Here is a 22372-nt window from a genome sequence, read left to right on the forward strand (position 1 = left end):
TCATTGCCAAACATTGTTGTCAATATTACCACATAATGTAATGTAACACAATAAAGGCGGATTAATGTACCACATAATCTGATTTGTATAATTGTGGTAGAGTAAACAAGAGTGTGATAAACATATTAGTTCCTTGAGGATGAACACACGACATTTAATTTAAAAAAAGTGACAATAGGCATTTTTTACAGCAGATGTTTTGGCATATAAAAGTAGAAAACAGGTGTAGTTAATACAACTAATGATGGTTGTCCTGGTATTTTGCACGCTGGCTTACTTTCATCCACAATATGACAGGGATATAAGGATAATTTATTGTCATTATAAAGCTCAGAATTATGCAATAAAATACGGTTATAGTCCCATTTTGCTACACAATGTTTTTTTGTGGTGTAGTGGATAATGAGTTCTCACAGCCTGAGGAAAGTGTATAGGCTATTAGTTACACCTGTGCATATTTTACAAGTCACTTCTTAATCAATTACATTGAATTTTAAATGAAAAATAAGACCCTTTTATATTAAAGATCCTGCTGATAAAGCTATACATTTCGGTGATGCAAAGAGATATTTATCTGAGGTAACTTCCGGCAACCATCTTGGAAAAAACGTCATGATACTGCAGCAGGTGTGTTGATTTGGTGGTAGCAGGATAGAAGTATAGTGCTTTTCCACCATCAAATGAATCAAAAGAAGAGCAGCTACACCTGTTAGCAGAGCTGTCAGCTAGCTACCTGTCCAGGTGCTACAATGGAGGAAACATGTGTATATATTTTAAAGAGGAAATTGACGTTTTGTTGACGAGAAGACCGACAGCTCAGTCCGACCTGTCACCTGAACTGGCGCAGTGCTGCTGGTAACAGTATAGGCCATGCCAGTAAACTCATTTCAGGGACTGGTTGTCGAGTTTTTCAAAAGTTCGACACCAGAAACAGCCTTCAGAAAGTTGGAAACTCTGACAAAAGGAGGGGACATTTTCAACCTAAAAAGAAAACCGCATGGATAGGCCTACAGGAGTAATAAAAACTGGACATGAATTACATCTTGTCAATTCCAAGGCAGGAGGACTTATTACCACGAGGAGAGGTCCAGAAATGCATGCATGAAGTCAGCTCACAGTAAGTGCACATTATTTGTATTCGCAGTGTTGTGTTTTATTTGTGGCACAATGGCCGGCGAGCCAGCCAACGCATTGTTCTGAAGTTTGTGGCTTTTTACCATGGTCGAAATTACTGTCAGTCACTGTGCTGCCAAATTAATCTGAGGCTTCCTTCTGTTGGCTATCTGAGTTTGTGTTGACACACAGACTTGGGTTAATGGTTATTCTGTTATTTTAAGGCCATCCTTCTGTCTATCTGACAGTCTAACTTGGAAGGAAAGGCTGATTATGACACAATAGGCCCAGGGCAAAGACATCTCTGTGGTTTCGTGTCACTTTGTACATTTTTTTTTTTTTTTGTAGTTATTTTACGTCTGTCTTTGTTTTGCCCCTTGTTGTGGGCATAGTTGTAGTGCATATCTTTTTACTTGCCATGTGGTCATTTTGTTTCTCTTCATCGTTGTTTTGCCCATTGTCATTTGTAGTGTCCTTGCCACTGTTTCAAATTATTTTTGTAGTTTTAGTCTCTGTAGTCTTTTTGTATCTCTATGTAGTGGTTTGATATTTCTTAGAGGTCATTTTGATTATTATTTTTCTGGTTGGTATGCGTCTGTTCAAGTGACATTTTATCAGTGAAGGCAACAAAGGGCCCTGACATGATGAGCCCCTGGGCCTGAGCCCCCTGGCCTCTCCATGTTGATATTAAATAGCTGCCGACGTTGATGTGATGTCTGTTTTATAAAGGTTACTCTGTTCAATGAGCACGTATCTTCTAATGATGAGTCTGTCCATCGTTTTCTCACTTAATCGATTCATTCCATGGTCATTAAAATGTCAGATGTTTTTCTAAACTCCTATAATATTTGTGTCTACATAGGAACATGCTCAAGGTGACATTTTAATGTTTTCTTGTGCTGCTAAAATTCAAAAACTTCCAAAGGTTTACCATAAAGAACATATAATAATGAATTATCATTATTTGACTTTAAGTGGCTGTAGTTTGTGGTGTTGTTGAATTGGGTAATACTGACGGGTGTTTTGAAATGTACCATTGATATAAATGGTTGAATATGAAAACAATTTTGAACCCTAAATTAATAAATTAGCTAATCTAGTGAGACTTCTGCCAACTGAGTATAGATCCACAGTCTGACCAGCATTTTGGATCATTACAACTCTTGAACAAATCAAAGCCATTTCATCAGCCAAAGCTCCTCTTAACACTGCGTGTATCGATTGTAAGTAGACGTCAAGAGCCCAAGAGCTCCTTCTATGTTTGCTGTAAAGGTTTTGATTATTTGTAATAAGACCTTGATCAAATGCAACACTCAGTCCTGTGCAAAGCTGATCTAGGCCACATATAAACACGTATAAACACAACGGCCAACTCTGCGATGAGAATGCCATTGTGAATCGTATCTGCTTTTAAAAAATGCATATTCGCTCTTGGCTCTGTAACTTTAATGAGGTGTGTCTGAAATATTTGATAGCCTTGTGCTCATTTGAAAAACAAGTACGTTTATTTTCATTAATATTTGATACGGAAATGAATATATGTAAAACACATTAATTAGTCTGTTTTGATCAATTGTCTCTGTCTAATACAGAGCGAGTATTTCCGCACTGTAACTCCCCACAGGCTAAACTCCTGCATATCATTCTCTGGTGCTTCAGAGCAAAACCATTTAATTTTCAAAGTGGGATTTAGCATCTTTAAAGTCTCTGCACACTCAAATAAATGATCAGTTTCCACTCGGCATACAGGCACATTTGTAAAATAAATTTATCCCATTAGAATATGTTGCTTGAATGATGACTGAATAGGAATGTACAATTGCAGATAGTAACTGTGACAACTCAGGACTGATTTTGCCTTGGGGGTGCATTCTGGGTATTTTATCTCAACTGCCAGTTATGTTTCATATTAAAGACATTCAAAGTCTTTAACATCAACTGATATAAAGTGAGATTTTACCTCTGGGGATTTTCTCATTATTGAAGACAGTGGTTTGCATTAGTCATTGTCAGAATCTTAAGTAACATGTAACAGTGGATGTAGAGACAGGTGAATAAAAAGGCATTCAAGTGCTGAAAGAGTGTTATGTCTCCCCTCCCCACCAGATGGTGATGTAAGCCTATATGAACAGTGCTGTAATACATGTAGTGACCACTAGAGAGCAGTACTAATACATCATCGCCTCAGATGCCACAGCTGAGCTGCAGTGCTGAGAAGTGTGATGTATTATCTCTGGCAGCACCTTGGACAGCGGCAATCTGGTGAGTCATACTACCACTGTGTTCAGGGTTTTTGGATTCAGCAGCACAGGCCGTGCAGTAATTAATAACCACATATTTACTATTGTGGAACAAGGAAAGGGGTGGAAAATGAAGGTTGTTCAACTCCTCTGTAACCCATCCCTAACTAACTCAGTGAGGAGAGACTGCAACAAGAAGAAGGTGTTTGTAATAGAAGCGTTTCAGCTTGACTTGGCATATAGAAGTATTTTTTTTACAACAGTTTAAAGCCTTCTTTCAAACGCTTACCCTGATATGACAGCAACTGTGATGTTGTTTGTATCAGGATGGGTTGACACAGCTCTCAGATGTCTTGCCAGAATAACATGGATGTTTATTGAGAAGGAGCTAAAGATGATGAATCGCATATCCTAAAAAGCCCCTTTTTATGCAGCGCAGCCGTTTGGCACGGGGCGGTTTTGTGTTTGTGAGTGTTATTGTGCAGCGCTGCTTTCTGCCCTTAATTGGCTTTGTCGCATGGAGCCCAGCCAGTGTGTGTGAGTGTGAGTGGATGTTGACTGGCAGGCCGAGACACTGTCAGTCAATCAGCAGGGTTGTGTGGCCCCTCTCCTTCGCTCCCTAGGGGATGAGATATGTGTCATCCTCCCATGAGGCGTCACACCACGGCGCTGCCTCCATCCTCCCTCGGTGCCAAGTCCTCCACGCTCTCCTCTGCTTATCCGTGCTAAAGTTTGTCCACACAATACACCCCCCTTCGGCTTATCTCTACGGAAGTCTCATCTCCTTCTTTCTCTCTTCATTCACCTGTTTGCTTATCAGCCCAGCGCTCATTTGCAACTCCAGCTGCTTCTTTCCATCGTCTCCTTTTCCTGTGGATTAGCAGCGCTGCAGTACATCACAGTTTATAATGCCAACTCCCCCCCCCCCCCCCCTCTTCCCATTCCTTATTCCTTCTTTTCCTCTCTCTCAAAGCTGGTACAAAGACTAAATTAAAGCAGCAGGTAAACAGCACAGGAGTGGTTTGTGGTTGCTGTTTAGCACGCTGGTCTTCATTTATTTGCTGGCTGAAGATGAAATGGTTATCCAGAGGAGAAGCATTTTTCCTCTCTTAATGACCGAGTCAGCAGTCGTATCAATAGCCCCAAAGCAGCCATGAAAGGCCGATACATCCTGACACGGCACTCGTTAAGTACCTGGTTTAACATGAACCTTTTCTAATTGGCTTTGTATGGGTTCTTTCTTCATTAGTGGATGTGTTCGCCAGCGTTTCCGCCAGGGGGGCGTCTATTCAGCTCGGAGCGCCCTGAACTCGAGCCGAGGGCGTCCAAAAACAGAAATAATTCGAGAGAAGATCGAGAGTATTTGTAGCTTGAAATGACGAAAAGGAAAAAGGACAAAGACATCCCTCTGTTGGAGGAGCAAAGGAGTCTGGTGGGATTCTTTTCGCCGCCAGCAAAGCGTGTTCCTGTGACGGAAAGTGTACTGCCGGCGAGAATAGACGGGGGGTGCTAGTGGAGCACGCACGTGAACTGCGAGTGCCGGAGCCTCGCATCGGCAAAACTGAGGCTCCGTGGTAAACTGTGGTAACATGAAGAGTCGTTTAGGAGCCGAAAGAGCCGGCTCTTCTTAGTGAGCCGAGCCAAATGATCCGGCTCACTAAAAAGAGCCGGAATTCCCATCACAAATACGTAAAGAGATAGTATCTATAAGGGATGGCTCAATTCAAAAATTCAAGTCACGTGACATCACACCCAACCCTGGATCTGATCGATATGGACATAAACGCGAGTGAAGTATAACCAGACGCGAGAGAGAGATCAGATCAGCTGCGGACGGAGGCACGCAGCTCTGCATGATCACCTGAAGCCCCGCCCACTGTTTAAACATCAGCATATCCGGTCATAGTCCGGTAATTACCTTCTAACGGAAACTCTGCTACACAATTGTTGTTATTATTATTGAAACATGACCGGCAAGTTTCAAATTTGTCCGGTAAAAGAAATTCTGTTCGGACATTTGACCGGCAAGAAAAAAATCCTAGCCGAAACCCTGGTAGGCAGGTGTGTGTATTCCTTTTGTTGTGTATCTTCATCTGCCTGTCTCTTTGTTTTTTATGTGTAGCTTAAGCCCTGTGGCTCCCAGTGATTTGCACGAGCTGTCTTGAGCATTCCGTCCACTCACGCACGTATCTGATTAGCTACGGAAACCAAGAAATTGCAAGAGCTGTAATGTGGACACACACAAACGCTACATATGGAACGTAATTAGCAACCGTTCCTTAGCAACCACTGAAGAAATATCACCGGGGCAGAGCATGTCTGAACTCTTTAGAAGAAGTATACCCACATCCAGGTCTTCAGTATACAGACCATTGTCATTGAGACAGGAATTTGAATGCACGTGTAGTGGAGGAGTATTGTTTAAGGATGTTGATACACCTATCATTTATTTACTCATTATATGACTTCCGAAGTAGACTGTACAGCATGTAAACAATGCTGATATTTGGCACGTTATAACAAAAGGGCTGTTTATTACCACAAACTCCTTGAAACACCTCCAGGATTTAATGTCAATGCTCAGTAATTATTCAAGGGTTGGTTCACACTTGAGTCCTATTGGATGCATCTACTCCTCTCACTCCAACCAATGTAAATCCAATCAGCGAATGCATACGTCTGCTTATCTGAGCTCCACGTGTGTTTCCATGAGAGATCCCTTTTTTAATTTTTTCTCGGGGTTAGCTGTCAAAACCCTCACCGAAGACGGCGTCAGTATCCCAGGTGTAATCTGTTCTGGCAGCTAGCTGATCCCTGCTGAGGGAAACAGCTGCCAAGGAATCTGGTTTGAATGGCAACGCTCCCCTCCAGTCCCTCGCCGACAACAAGCAGGCCAAGTCCATCTCTGGGGTCAAACTGCTAATCAAAACAAAGGCATTAGCCATTCTCTTGCAGCGCACAACCAGCGCTCCCCCCGCTGATTTACAACCTTGCCTGTCTTCGGGATAGTCCTTGTTTAGACTCTGCATTGAACCAAGTAATTCAAGTAATGCTAATCTCACAGTAATGGTCAGATCATTGACCCTTTTCCACTATTGACTCTTGATACAAAGCTTTGCTCATTGACTACTGGCAGAGTGATATTCCAGCCAGTGGATGAGAGGGGGGTCGCCGAGGTGATCTCACCATTATCCCTAAGCTACTCTCCTCTTGTGAGCAGATGAAAGTGGTGTTTATGCTAGGCCTCTCCTCTGGATATGTGCATGTCTCGTTGCTCTGCAGAAGTATACTTCAATGTAGTATGAAAGCCTCTCCATTAATGGATGAAAGGTTGTTGGCTCAAATCATCAGATGGAAGTTCAAAGGGGCTAATCAGGACCTGAGCAGTCTAATGAAATGTTATTTTTGCTGAGTATCAGCAACCTGTACTCGGCTGTTCTGTTTTAAAGGTCACCTATTATGCAAAATCCACTTGTTCATGTCTTTTCTACATCAACATGTGTCCCCTCTGTGGAAAGAGACTCTGAAAGTTGCAGGAAAAAAGATTCTCTCTCTTTTTGTCCTGATCCATTTATATAAAAACCTGTCTGAAAATGAGCTGATCAGATTTTGGCCACTTTATGATGTCATAATGATGTTTTGGCTTGTGTAACCATTAGCCAATCAGCAACCAAGGTAACCCCCCCCACCTTATCACCTGAATCTCCTCCTGTTGGAGAAGCCTGTGACATAAGATTTTCAACTGCATAATTACTCTGTAGCTATGTCAGATTGACAATAAAGAACCTTGAACCTTAGAGCACCATTGTGTTCTTTTTAACCAAATATCTCTCAGAGGGGCGTGGGGAGGGGCTCCTTATTTTCATCTAAAGTAACAGACAGAGAATCAGCACTTTGGAAACCGAGGGGATTATGGGATGCTGCAATGATCTGTTTGGTGTTTGGAGACAAACACTTCAGAGACATGTTTGTATATATCTGAGACCTGTAATATATTGATGAAAAACAGTATAATAGGGGACCTTTTTAACCCTTAGTGGGTCTTTTTGGACCCGGTGAGGTGGTTTTCTTGAAGTATCTTTGTAATTACATTTTACATCATTTCATATTCCAGCTATTCCTCCAAAAACATGTTTTCGATATCATGCCATTCAAATTTTAAATTGAAATGTTATACATTTTAAGAAATTGTAGTTTTTGTATTTCTACCCCAAGCTCCCATAAGTGGGTCAAAAATGACCCGCATGCATTTTCTATGGGATCCTACGGGAACCTTTGATTCTTATCACCTGTGGCTGTCAGGACTACATTCACTGTAGAACACACAGACTACATCACAAGTGACACAGATTGTTTTACACAGCAAGATCTGATACCTGTCAGTATAATAATAATAATAATAATAATAATAATAATAATAATAATACATTATATTTTTATAGGGCTTTTCAAGGACTCAAAATCGCTTTACAATATAAGGGAAGGTTAGGGTGGGGGGTATAGGACTATCAAACTTGATCAACCGGCATGGATTGATGGGGGGGGGGGGGGGGGGGGGGCTATGAGTAGACAAGAGGAGAAGAGATGAGTTTTGAAAAGGGACTGGAATACCCTGAGGGTCTCAGAATAGCGGAGATCTTTGCATCAATATGTTCAAAACGTTTTTTTTCAAAATGTAAAAAATAAAAGTCTAAAATTATAAATAGTGAAAAATTAAATATAAAATATTTCTAGTGTGAACCAAAATATAATACTAAATATTATACAAGTGATTTTTCTTAACCAAAATGGCATAAAAACACATTACTCTAATACGGGTCATTTTTGACCCACTTATGGAAGAGTGTAGGGTCCAGTCACTTGTGCATCTAAGGGTCAAAGGAACATTTGGAAAGAAATGCACTTAGTTTCTTTCTTGCAGATAATTAAACATGAGGGTTCTATCCATTAAAAAAAAAAAAAAAAATCTGTGTGGTAAATGTGTCCCTGCAGCCAGAAGCCAATTAGATAAAAATCAGACTGGGATAGAGAGGTTATATCATGTATTTTTAATCCTTCCAAGAAAGGGATTTGAAAAAGGACAAATGGTGATTTTATGGACGATGCCAGACTGTTTCTTTTAGCCAGGCACAGTAACTTCCTGGAGTCTCAAATGGTTGCCTGGCAATCTCAGGATGATGACAACAATCCAGGAAATGAAGCAACCTGGCCAAGAAACAGTTTCCCTCATCAACTTTTAAATCCTTTTTTGTACAGGTTTATTTAACAAGATATATCATGTAAGAAGTGAAGCTTAACGCAGCTAACAGGTTGATAACTATAGATAGGGCAGGGTGAGCCACTTCCTCCAGTTTCCATTCATTATGCAGAGCTAAGGTAACCACGGAGATGAGAGAGGGTTTAGTCGTCTTAACAAAATCTTGTAAAGAAGGAAAATGTAGTTCCCAATATATTCTTTCCTCTTTTACAAAAGCATGATCAGAAGACAAAGTTCAGAGAAGAACAACTAGACAAAATCAAAGTAATGGCAAAATACAAAATCATTCTGACAATATAAATCAAGGAAACATTTAAAATCTTCTGGTGGTTGCTCAACACCACCCACTGCCCCTGGTGCATTAGGAATATGATGTGTGGTAACATATTGGGAGAGAGGGAAAACAGGTTTATCATACTCTCTGACAAGTGTGGAATGGTATTGAGGCATTTCAGGAGGTCTTTGAATGATTCCAGGGCTGCTGGGAAACGCACAATGTTCAATGTGGGAGGAAATGTGCTGAGCATCATCAGTTGGGCTTGGGGCACAGCAGTGTGGTAATGTGTTGAAGCATTTCCTGTCTTTGTTTTCCACGTTTCCCATATTCCTCCAGTTTGCTTCTTAAATGTTCCATTTCAGCTGTTTCTTCCTTTTCACTCTCCCTCATTGAGCCTATGATATCAATTAGGCTCTCCTAGAAAGAAGATTTCCTGGGGCCAGCTGGCTCTGTATCACCCATTACATCTTCTGGGAACCTGACATGTTCTTGTGCAGTAGGATATACTGTGTACATTCTCAAATCCGTAGCGTTGAGGTTTTCTCCTTTGTCGTTCTGGACGAGTCCTCCTCTCTTCCTCCAGTGGTGGTGGTTGCATTTCCTCAGTCTTAATAAGTCAACAGGCTCCGGCTCGAAGGACCATGAAATGAATTTGACCACTTAAGAGTCTTGAATAAAGGAGTTCTGGTCAGAAATGCAGTTCAGTTCCATTTATTTACTCCAACTCATGGTTTATTCTCAGGGACGCATGAGGGAGCCGGACTGGAGAGGCTTTCCTGCTAGTCCGTCTGCTCTTTAAGTAGCAGCAGTAATCAGTGTTCACCTGAGTGTGTCCTGATCACACCTGTTGTCACTTTCCCCAATCAGGAGCATTTGTTGACAGTCAGGTGAATGTTCATTAGCCCTCTAGAGGGCAGTGTTTAGGCAGCACAGGGAATTCACAACACCACTCTAAATATACGCATCTATTTTGTCGACACTGGAAGCACATCTGGCCCGATTGTAGGAGATGATGAGAGGTTGATAAAGGTGACTATGTTCTCAGAAAGATAACTACTCAATTTTGGTAAAAATGTGCTGTTCCAATTCCATGTTTTAGTCAAAATTATTTGAACATATTCAATGTTGGAGTTCCTTGCGGATTTCAGTAAACCAAAAGGAATGTGTTTTCTACTTATTGTATTTTTTCAATTGCCTTTTTAGATATTAGTTTTAATCATGTGCTGTACCAACCAGGTCCCATGTGGGTGTTATATCCAACATCATTTAGTCAAGTCGTGTACTGCCTTCCAAAGGTATTTTTCTTTTTCTTCATTTCCCCCACAATTATTGATTTGAAACGAAAATGCATCCCCAGATGTTATTTTTTAGCAAACAAGTGAGGATCAAGCACTGAATACCACTTAAAGAATCAGATGATGAACTAACCTACTCAACTATGCATCATTAAAGCAACATGTTTTAAATGCAGGCTGGTCTGTAGCTGCCACAGTTGGAGGTACATGTTGAGCTCATCACTGTGTGACATTGAGGCATCTGTAGGTGCTCCAAAGCTCCTCGCTGTGATGTGACGTCTGCCTGCTCTGAAGATAAAAGTGCAGGCGCTGATGCTTTCATTAAACGACAGACAACATGCATCTGTCTAAAAGAAAAAGTGCCTTTTTTAATCTCCACAAACCACCAGAATCTCTGTCTTGCATAACACTTCCTGTAAAGAGCTTTAGACAGCAACCCTTTCAAGAAGCACACCTCTGCTTTCTCTCTGATTCTCCAAGGATGTTGTGACCAAAAGGCTCTTAACTTAAACACACAAAAACTGGGAAGGCAAACGTTAGTTACTGCTGACCACCTCTAAGATTAGCATTAAAAATGTAAGGTTCATAAATGTAATTGAAAAAGCCAAGTCTGAAAATGAGACCGCTTCGTTGCTATGGTACAGATTCAAGGTTGTGTATTGAGATAATGAGGTAGGTTACTACTTCATGGTAAGCACCTGAGCTGCACAATGGCAGGTGTCGCCGTGTAATCGCATGTAGGCATTTGGTGACATTCAAAGCGTTCTATTTCCTCCCATGTCAGCGTGCAGTTTTCTGTCTCTTTGAATATGAGACTGGCTGATTGCTGATAGCGAATGCTCCGCATGCAGCAGGGTTTGCATACTTAATGCCGGAAGGCTGGGACTCCGATTGCAATCAGAGGGACTGAGCGAGCGAGTGAGTGAGCGAGCGATGGAGGAGGTGGGAGGGAACAAACAATAATGCATCCAAATTCAACAAGTGCAGTTGACAGAGGGCACCAGAGGCAGGGGGAGGAGTGGGTGAATGTGAGGCCGGTGTAATTGACAGCTGATTCTACATAACGGACCTCCGACCTCTACAGCTTTGTTTTTCTCTGCCTCTCCACGCACATGCTCGCAGTGATCTCCAAAGACATGTTTATTGAACCCTATTTCAAGCCCATATAGAAACCCCCTATTTGGCATTCCATCCATTTGACACACAGGCAGACACCCACTACTGTCATGATGCGTCACAGCTCACAGGGTTCCTGATGGAGGGAATCAGAGGGGGGACGAGGGGTTGAGGGACTGATGAACTTGTCTTTATGCAAATGCACTGGTGAACAATTCAGCGTGTTTCCTCAAATGTGTTTGTGACGCACCACCTTGATGGTAATGTGCACAGACCATCCTAAGACTTGCAGGCAATCTTCAAACAAACGGCGGGTGTAACAACAAGCTGAAGAGAGGGGGGCATGTCTTTAAGGCTATTTGTTTGCATACATGTATATGGATAGATGCGATGCCATGTCATTGCTAAATAAAGCTCCACAGTCCCTCTGTGTTTACTGTAAGAGGACTATTGTAGATTCAGGGACATACACCTAAGGCCTGCTCTTCAGCTGTCTCCAGGAGTGAGAGGATGGAGACAGGAAAAGGTCTTGGGAAAGGTCTGCCAAGGGCTTAGCCTCTTGTAGCTAATTAGGCTTTCTCTCCAGGCCACTCGTCCTTTTGAGGCCTCTGCCTCAATCTGACTACAGACAAAGGCTTGTTAGGACATAAACTCCTGGTGACAAACTGTGTCGTCACCCTAGGCGAGCACACATGGAGGGTTGTGCATAGTTTGCACGCAGTACACTCGGTCATGCAGAAGAGCAACAGAATAATCAGTGTATTTCTTCTTTTTTTATCACGCCAACTTTTCTCTGGCCTACCTTTTTGTAGTATTCCTAACTCTGCCTGGCTGATTCTGTATTCTCGTTACCCGTCTTGCACTCTGAGGCATACAGTCTATCCTTCTGCTCCATCGCTCTGCTAGAGTGGTATTTTAATAGACAGGATTCAGAGGCTATAGGTCCTGAAGTGCCCTTTGCAGGACACTCGCAGAGGGTGGGCATCGTGTGGGCGTTTTATTGATCGAGTGTGGCTCTGACAAATGTAATTATCGGCCGACAAGTTGCAAATCAGTGCCTCTCAGTGCCATACTTCTGAGAAGATGTTATATTCAAGCTTGGAATTTGATTATATCTTCTGCAAAGGAAATGCAATACTGCAGAGAGTATTGTGTTGCAGAACATCACACAAGGGTTATCTTGGTTTCATCCAGCTTTGTGAAAGAAGTCCAATCTAATACAAGTTTGGAATCGCAGAAACACAAAGCATGAAAAGTGTCCTTCGTGCTCACAGCGACACTACTGCTTCCAGAAGCGCTGCAGTCAATAAATATCGGAGACAATCCCTCCCCCCCACACCCTTATATCAGGCAGACTCTAAATCCAGTCTGGGATGCATTCAGTGCTATCTGATCCCAGCTGTCATATTCCCTGCAACACACACACACACACACACACACACACATACACATACACATACACATACACATACACATACACATACACATACACATACACATACACACACACACACACACACACACTCTTCACTGCCAACACAGTACCTACCCAGCTTGCATGGTTGACTCTATATTTCATAATGTGTCATGTACCAATGTGAGATATGGTCCCTGATTTCATTTATGTGGAGCAATGGTGGCTCTCTTATCTGTGCTGCAGTGAAATAGCTGTGGATCAACATCGTTAATATGTCAGTCTCAAACTGATGGAGAGTTTACATGCTGCAGAGAGCTACAGCAAAGCATTGGGAAGCTGCTGCGGTACAGCAAAGTTCGGATAAAAGTAAGCATTTCTTGAGTTTTACCTGTCGGTTCACCCAGAATTATATTTTGACTTCATTCAGTGTCAAGCTAGGATCTCTTGGGTTTATTATTTGGTGTCATCAACAAGATTAGGTGAGAGGATTGAATCAGTGATTCATGCAGAAGGTCATCTACAGTACTGTATCATCCTTGAACAAATACCTTTACAGCAAAATGTTTCCATTATCAAATGGAAGCTCAAAGACAAAAAGACAAATCCTGAATAACTCTAAATGTTAATGGCATCCTGTCAGAAGTTGCCCCCCCCCGTCATTAAAATAACTGATTTCTGTCAAACAATTTCAATGTTTTATTGATTGATTGATACATTTTATTTCGAACAAGTGAAATAAATAATTACAAAACAAAACAAATGTTGCAGTGCATAGTCATGTAAGATAAATCAAAACAAAAAATGACATTTACAACAACAGCATTAGCAACATAAACAGTCCCACATCTTGTGTTCAAAAAGGATTGAGAAGAAGTATAATTTATTTAATCTCACCCCCTTGTCCCTAAATGATTTATTTATAATCTGCAATAATTATTATTAATTATTATTGTTATTATTAATCTGCTTTACCTGTTGATTGACATATGTACATATACATACACACACATACACATATATACATATATGCACATATACATATACACACCTACATAGTCAAACACCTTCCCCATCCCTGTACCTCGAGAAAATAATTTCTCTGTATTTCCTCTTGAACTGGTTTCAATGTTTAACAAATGTACAAAGGTTTGACGAAGAAGACAATCATTTATTCTGGTTTGTGAGGCTGCTCGTTTCTATTTGGTATGTTTTTATCACATTTCTGTTTCCAGATAGATTCACAATGAAACAATCAGCCATAAACATCTCTGATGTTTCCAACCTCTTTCAACCCAATTTGTAATTTCCTTGATTCAAGTTGCATTCAATTCCAACAAGTTCACAGGGACAAAATGATGTTTTTGGTGCCAGCCGTGTCTCTTTTCTCTCAGGTCTTTGGACTGCTGCGAAACACACAAAAGTTAAATGGAATAGAAAGCAATCTGTGGATATTTTTTTTATCAAAATACATCATGAGCCAATTCCACTATCGTAGACCTCTCTTTTCATTATTTATTTCCATCCGTTATTGAATTCAGCGGGTTTTGTGCTGCTCTGGGCTTTGTGTTCAGTAATTGAATCTGATGCTCTGGTCCAGATGGAAACTCTTTATTCTCAGGAACAACACCCGAGCTGTTGGCTTATTGAAATAAGAAAGCAGAGACATCGCAACTACAGAAGCCTAACTAATCATTGCACAGCTTATATCTCATCAAAGCAGCATGAACATGTACCGCCTTTCAAGTTACTCTCCTTGTAACTCTGTAAGATGTGCCAGCATTGATGTGAATATATAAACCGGCACTAAATCGATCAGCTCACATTTCAGTTACTACTTGAGGTGGAGCTAATGCCATGAATACAAACATCTGGACATGTGCTATCTGTCAGAATCTGCAGTCAGCTCAAGACTGAATCAGAATCTCTACAGGGTTTGAAATATGACAAAATATCAATGTGTGTTTTGAGCCTTGAATTTGTTCTGCTTTTCACAGGCACTGTACTCACAACACTCTTAGCTCAGCTTTAAAGACCTTTCAAAGCCACTTCTTGGTTTCTTGGCATTATAAACTCTCATCCATTCACGAGTCGTCGTTCTTCCCCTACATAAGCAGTCCACTCACTCCCTAAGGTTCAAGTAAACCGTATAATAATCACTCTGAATACCAGATATGGCGTTTTAACATTTGGAATTATTCCATAATTTCTGACTAATGCATGACTAATAGCTTTCTTGCTCTTTCCGTCTTCTAGCCCATCTCGTCCCCTCCTTCCTCCCTCACTTGGCTCTTATTTCTAATAGCCTGCTTTCACTGCTTCTCTCCTGCAGTTTGTTAAAAGATGTGGCGGAAAAACATCGAGAAGGCAAGGAATAAAAAGCTGCCACTTTGCCAAAGGAAGTTTTAATTGGGACTCAGGGGAAAAGAAGCTCTCTCCGTTTTTGCAAATTCTCTCTGCTCTTTATGGAAGAGATGAGCAGCAATCCGATGGCCAATTGGGGAATGGGATGCTGTTTATGTAAAAAAAAATTAGGAAAAGTATTCCACTGCGCACGTTCAATGACGCCGGCTTGTGTTTGTATTTATAAAACAGCGGGGCTTTTCTTTTCTCTCCCTAAATGATGTGGCGCTTTTGAAATCAGCCATGGTGTTCCTCTGCCACTCAAAATGTTATCGCGCACTCTAAGATGTCTCCGAGGACTTGGACGGGGATAACTGTGAAATAATATGTTATGCATGTATATAGAAATAAAAGAGATTGGCATGAATAAACCATGGCTGGGTTTCACTATAACGTCTGAACAAAAGATTATTTCTCACTTTTCTCCCCTTCTGTGTCACTTCTAAAGATGTCGTCTCATTCCCTCGCCCTCCATCTCGTTCTTTCCTCCTCCCTACGACTCTTTCTCCAAGTTCATTCATACTGGCCCATATTGAGTTTCTGTCCAGACGCTGCTACAAACTTCCAGCAACGCACGTTCCAAACTCTAAAGAAATGTCCATCAAAAGTCGAGCTAACGGCAGGAGCTGCACACGACAACAATGGCGGCAGGAGTGACCTCTTGACGAAGTGACATCACCGAGAGTAATTGCCTGTCATGTGCCGTACTGTTTCACATTTCACATAAAAGCCCCCTCTGTTTTCTCATTTAAAGTTAAGCCGGGGTGGCCAAGGTCGCTGCACTCGTCCTGTAAAGAGAGGGATAATTAACACCTTCTCTCCGGACGGACAAAGGATGGAGTGACAGCGGTCACAGCGAGAATAACTGGAGGTTAAGGAGAGTGGCTTCTGGATTTGAATAGAGATGTGTTGGTGTTGCTGGAGTGTTTACACGGGGGTGCGTGGGCTCGGGGTGACTCTTTATACTGCTTGTCAATTTATCTAACTCTCTGTCATCTTCCTCATCTTTCCTTCAAGCCATGCTAACGGGGAAAACCAAAACCAGTAGGGGTCTTGGACTCTTTGCCTAACTTAAAAAGAGAATCTTTAAAAGAGTTCGCCATATTTCTAAGTTAGCTTCTTTGGGTTCTTCGCTGTTAGGAGAGATGACGAGTGGCATTCACAGTGGCCAATCAGAGTGGTACTCAAACCGGATACGTCACACGGGATGAGGGTTCCCAACCAACCAGAATTGTTTAAACTAAGGAAGTAGCGTAATTCATATACCGATAGCAGCACCGTTTGTCCAGCGGCTTAACGGTATATCGATACCGTCCAATCGGCTACCGGTACTGACTTAGTACCGGTTCTCGATACCCATCCCTAATCACAAATGATGCAGTATCAAAGATCATTAAACAAGCATCACATGTTTTCTTTGGTTGTTTACTCTTAGAGCCATATTTTGCTGATTTCTTTTCTTTTATGCGCACATTAAATCTGAACTCAGAGCTACACTTCTATTCATCGCCTCCACCTAAACACACACATCAGATTCAAAACACCTTCTGTAATGTAATTTAAAATGTAACTACTTGACATGCACCGCAGGTCCATATCTGCACAATAAACCGCTGCAGGAATATGTGATTTAAAATGAAATAATTAAACATTCAGGTATACGTGTATTTCATCATCTGAAATGACACGCCATACCTTCAGGCCATTCAATAATTGGTGTTTCAAATATAAATGTTTTATTTAAATCCATGCTTATGTCATTGACCATCATTACGATTTCAACCAGTGCACAAAATTAATATTTAACATGCTGCATTTTGAGACTGAGATAACCAGGAGAATATTAAATGTTATATTTCTACAAATGATTGTGCCTCTTTTTCTAATAGCAACAAATGCAAACCAGATGCTTAGATTTTGTGACTCTGTCAAACAGATTTACACGAACACTCTTGAATCCAAATGATATATAAATCACTATATGAGACTATCAAATGTTTAATGAAACAATTAAGGGTTGTTGTGATACAGGCTCCATTTTCTTTTTAATATTTGTGCATAATTGAGATCAACCCTCACTCAAAGATAGTGTGATGGTCTTATCGGCGATGGCTTTAGTTGTTTATGGAAATGATACTAATGCCTGGTTATTAACATGGTAGTGATTTATTCATCTTAAGATGCTCTCTGATGTTGCACCACGTTATATGGTTATTTTTGCAGTGTGATGATGAAAAAAGGAAGCAGATAGAGGGAGAAGGGGGGGGGAGAGTGGTTGCAGAGGTGATGTGATAAAAGATTCATAATGCAGCAGATCCCAGGTCAGCTGGGGCCTCTGCAGCCTCTCTTCACCACCAGCAGCAGCAGCTCTCACGCAGAGGCAAAGATTGTGTCGGGAAAATATAGACCGATAGAGATAGAGATTGTCTGAAGAGAATCTATTCATGCCTGCAGCGAGACTTCGATCAGCTTTAACACTTTAAACAAATGTAATGTCCGCTTGAGTCTGCTATATAAACATCAATATTGTTTGAATACACAAATATATCAACGCCCCCCAGAAAGTGTGTGTGTGTGTGTGTGTGTGTGTGTGTGTGTGTGTGTGTGATTAAGAAGGACAGGCGGAGCTTTCTATATCATATCAGGTGGAAACCATTTCCACCCCTGCCATTTATTTATCATCCCATGTCAGGAGATTCTTTCCCCCCTTCTCTCTCCGGCTCCCTCACACTGTCAAAACAACACCTTTTGGCATGTATTGTATTTCACATATATTACTCTTATTCACTTTCCACAGAGAAGAATCGGAGTAGAAATGAGTGATCTTGTGATGAGTTTGTTGTGATTTATAATTAGATGTTCCAGTGCAAAAATAAGTTTCATTATTCTCTTCTCTCATGGATTCTGTAATGATGATGTATCGCCGGTATTACCTCCCCGCTCTGATTTGACGCTGGCACAAGAAACCATGTTGAATTTTGTTTTCAGGTTTTTCTTTTTTTCTTCCTGGTGGTACAGATGGTAGAAAATGTGCTTTGCCGCCACTGAATTCTCCACACCTAGGATTTATTTTCAGGATGTCACAGGCTGGATGGCAAGCAGGAGAAAATGTCTCAGGATTTTCTCTGTTGCTATTTTCCAGGAGAAGCAACACAAATACCGGCTTCTAGTACTGCAGCAGAACATGGAGAAAAGTTAGGTTTGGTATATTATCATAAAAGGGGCTCAAATACTGCTGACACTGAGCAAAATGTGTGCTGTGAACTCCCTTTAGTTTCAGGTGGGGGGTGTCACACAAGAAGAAGGAGTTTATGGTAAATCAACACTTTTTGATGCACCTGCATGTATTTGTAAACTCAAATTGCCTGTGTGTGTTCCCGTGAGCGTGTGCATATTGCATCTCCAGCCGTGATCAAATATCCATAATGCGGGTGTCGTGCTGTCACTTTTGATTATTTTGCGAGTTGCTAATGCCTCCTAAAGCCTCATGTTCATCTGTTGCCTCCCCCCCCACGCCTTCCTTTTCTTCATTATTTTGCAAATGGTATGCATCTCCCTGTAGATATGATATCTTGGCTCATGTTATTCCAGTGGTATTCGCTGGAGTTGAAGTAGGATACCAAAAAAAGTCCTAGAAAGACATGGTCAACTAATGTGCATTTAAAAAAGAGGAATAGTTTCGGCGAAAACTAAAAGGTCCCATGGGGTCAGATTAGAATTTTCCAAAGGGGGGTTCGTTTAGCATGAAACACTTGAAATAACTAAAGGTTAACAAAGAAGGTAGAAAGAAAAGTGACGTCAAAGAAAACTATTTCTGATAAGAAGTGAGCGATGATGTCAGGGTTGAGTGAAGCAGGCAGGACCCAAATGCAGATTTCACAGAAAATACCTTTATTTCAAGGTTAAATAGGAACAAACAGAACACTTCCCCGTGAACACAGGGTGTTTCTCAATCGCGAGTAAAGCTGCTTCAGAGCCACTATTTCAAGCATACTACGTCATAGAGTGCCGCCGAAGTACTGTTCCAATCTCCAGCATACTTGGAAATCTACCGAGCCCGGCGTACTCCGTTTGGAGAAATATCGAGGCTGCACATGAGTAGACTTCGCGGTCTTAAAATCCCCACAATGCTTTGCGCACGGACCAATTTCCCCAAATCTGTGGCGGAAGATGTAAGGCGGGGCCTCTCATATGACGCACACCTGCACACTTGCTAGCGTGTTCCACACTTCGTTTTCCGAATGCCAGGAAGTATTCTTGACTCGCTTCTGAAGCAAGATGCTCGGCAGACATGTGCTACCAAGCAAGCGTACTCGCGATTGAGAAACACCCACAGTCAAAGACAAACAAGGATCTAACAATGACAGACAGAAAAACCAGAACTTAAATGCACACAAGACTAATCACACAAACAAGTGACAGGTGAGGAGGGAGGAGAAAACACAGGGGCACCAGGTGAACACAATCGGGTAATCCGGTAGGAGGGAAAACAGACAGAAAGCAACAGGCGAGACGGGGGGGTGAACACTTTTCAAAATAAAACAGGAAACCAAAGACAGATCAAGACAAAACACAACATTTTGTGACAAATGATTGAGAGTCAGATGTAAACATTTCAGATGTGTGTATCTCACACTGCACTGTCACTTTAATTCATGTACCTTTGATATTCATGTTTTATTATCTTTGCTTTTAAATGAGTGTTTTTAAATGCCCTTTGATAATATGTTTCTTAATGTCTTTTATTTTGTAAAGCACTTTGAATTGCCTTGTGTTGAAAGGTGCTATATAAATAAACTTGCCTTGCCTTGCCATGGATGCAGAGAAGTTTTAGAGAGCCCTTGGTGTCGCCTCGCTGAGGAGAGGAAGGACTTTAATGTTCAGGATGAGGGATGCGAGGGGAAACATGGACACGCATTAGCCCGCGAATAGAGACAGTTGTGTTTAATCATCCCGCCCACATTGTCCGTATAAAGTGCTGGTACAGGCTTTTAAAAGGATTGCTTCTGTAAAAAAACAAACGGCTAGACAGCCAAATGAAAGAGTCCATGAGACTTTCAAGACCGTGTTACTGAAATGAAGCTAGGGGCATTCACTGATGGAAAGAAACAGAACATGAGCACCACTTCTCTTCTGAAGAGAGACTCACAAGGTCCTAGACAAAGCTTTTATTGTGTGGATTGTAAGGAATATTGATATTTTTTTGGCAATGGATTACTGAGCAGTGGACTTGAAAAAACAAACACACTTTTTTAATTGGAATAGCGGAGATCCTGCAGGAGACACACATCTCATGATATCACATTTGAAACTTACGCTGAAACTCATACTCAATCATTATTAATCCAACATGGTCTTTATTCAATTGATCTGCAATATCTACAAATAGTGAGTAATGCCCACACGCTCCAAGGGCCCAAAGTGATGTCAATAGGTTGCGTGTTTGACTTTATGGACATACTATTGGTATACATATTTTAATGTTAGTCTCAACAGAGCAAATACGAATATTTCCCAAAATGTTTAGTTTAATTATTGAGAGATGAAAATAATGCTTATTCGCATAATCAATAACTTAGCTGCTTATTATGTTGATCAATCAATTCATCATTTGGTCCATTAAATGTCTCAAAATGCTACGTCCAAAGTGATGTCTGTAAATTACTCACTTATCTGGAACTTTGTTTGAAAAATGACTTAAAAGGAATTCATTATGAAAAGAGTTACAGATGTATTTTCTGGCAATCACCTAAACGTCTAATAAACTAATTGTCTCAGCTCAGAAATTAATCTAATTTATTTTTCAAAGCTGTTTGAACATGTTCGGCACCAAAGCTATGCATTTAAATCAGGGGTGTCAAACTCAAATACACAGTGGGCCAACATTTAAAAATCAGTACTAGTCGAGGGCCAGACTGGTTCAATGTTTACAGCAAAACGTATTGAAATGAACTTATTGCACATATTAAACCTGGAACTAACAAAGCTTAAATGATTGCCTATAAAAACAACTCTTATGATTACATTTTCCCACAGGCCAACAACAGCTTAAAAAAAACAATTTCCCTCAAAGAAAAAACCAAACATGCCCTGTTGTCGTGAGAAAGAAAGTGCAGAAGGAAACATCCATGTAAACGCAGTTTGCTGCTCTGTGATGAGTTCAAGCCAGATACTTGGCATCTCATCTTGGGTGCAAGTTCATCAATGTTTGGGGTCAGGCTCTGAGCTGAGGAAATCCTCAGGATTGAGTGAAGGTGTGCGTGCAATATACCGGCGGGCCAGATGGAATAGTAATTAAAAATTATCCTGCGTGCCGAAATTAAATCCACCAAGGGCCTGATTTGGCCCCCAGGCCTTAAGTTTGACACATGTGATTTAAATGTTTGCACATCTGAGGAAATGGTGTGCTCCTAAGTAGAAGTTTAAAAAGCTCTGAATCTGCTTGAGATGGAGCAAGAAGGCTAATGTTGTTCGAGGAGTTTGGAGAACAAAAAACCTGCATATATGAACAGTTTAATACTTTGACTAAGTATAAGTTGTGTCCTCTGGAAGCACCGCTTTACGGGGATTGTAAAAAAACAAAAACACATGTTCACACCAACAAGTAGGGATCAAAATCACATGTCAGCACCCTTTTATTTGCTCCACTATCGAAACCTAAAGAGCTGTTTTATTGGTCGTTTTGACAGTGAATAGAATCATTAACGACTGCAGCATGTTTCCCTTGTAATAAAGAATCACTCTGTCCTCTAGATGTGCCTATGGTAATTACTCTTCATGAGACAGAAAAAAAAACACTTTGATATTGATTACTCTCATATTTCATTTCTACCTTATGAGACATCTCCAGAGGGAGGGTGTAAAATATGCTGGCAGACGAGCAGTGCGTCTTGAGAAGAATGTTTTTTCCCCAGCAGGCTTAGATGTAATAGATCCCTGCTGCAATGATTAGTGGAAAGGTCCGGGCCTTATGGTCCTATTCTCTGTGACACACACACTCAAACTGAGACATGCAACCATTACAAGTATGAAACATTTCTGAGGATGCTTCAGACTTCAAAGAAAACCTCTTCATTCTTTACATCTCTCCTCTTCGCGAAATTACGAGAAATAATATTATATGTGATCCTTTGTCATGCCTTCAAATCGGACACAGATTTGCGGGAGACATTAGATTTAGCAAATGCTTTTTTTATAGCTAAAATTAGGTTGGAGAGACACTTGTACCATAGCAACAATCTATGGTAGAGTTAGGGC

This window comes from Trematomus bernacchii, unplaced genomic scaffold (assembly GCF_902827165.1).
Source record: "Trematomus bernacchii unplaced genomic scaffold, fTreBer1.1, whole genome shotgun sequence".
Classification (NCBI taxonomy): domain Eukaryota; kingdom Metazoa; phylum Chordata; class Actinopteri; order Perciformes; family Nototheniidae; genus Trematomus; species Trematomus bernacchii.